Genomic DNA, 748 nt, shown 5'->3' on the forward strand with positions numbered 1-748 from the left:
GAGCATTGTGTGCGTCATCTTGAAGCTCAGGATCTTCGTCATCGTCTTGTTGTTGTTGCGCGGTCAAATTCTCAACAGCTAAGCGCAAATCAGCAAGATTACATTGTACATCCATCATTTGATCTTGCATGGTAGTGACGGTCACATGAGTAGCATCCAGCTTTTGGGAAATTTCATCAATCTTCCTGTCGTTGCCTAATCGACGGTACCTCGGAGGAGGGATCCTCACGAGGGGGATAAGAAGTAGGGGCCATAGGGCGGAGTGCACACGGGACGGTGGTACGCGAGTTACCCAGCTTCGGAACACCCGCACGATGACGAGGCCTACTGCTGCTTGTCCGGAATTATCCGGGCGCTTTCGCGTTGTTACAATGAGTTGTGGTTGTGCCTCTAGGGCTCCCAGGATCCGGCTTATAAAGGCGCACGGATCTAGGGTTTACATGGAGAGTCCTAGCCGGATTACAGATAGCCTAACTACGGTACAATGTCTTGCCGTGTACGCCACGGATCCGCCTTCCATATACGTCGTGCTGGATCCGGGTTCCTCATGGGCCTCCACGGATCCGGGTTCCTCCTAATGTCGGTACGGATCCAGACTTACCGATCCCGGGCCGGACTTCTTCCTTCATGATCAACAAGCAATCGGGCCGCCCGATGGGCCACATGCCTCATCACCATCCGTGGGCCACCCGGGCTTGCCGGATCTAGGCACTCGTCGATGGTACACCCATGAAGTATACCCACAACA

Source organism: Lolium rigidum, chromosome 2, assembly GCF_022539505.1.
Source record: "Lolium rigidum isolate FL_2022 chromosome 2, APGP_CSIRO_Lrig_0.1, whole genome shotgun sequence".
NCBI lineage: Eukaryota > Viridiplantae > Streptophyta > Magnoliopsida > Poales > Poaceae > Lolium > Lolium rigidum.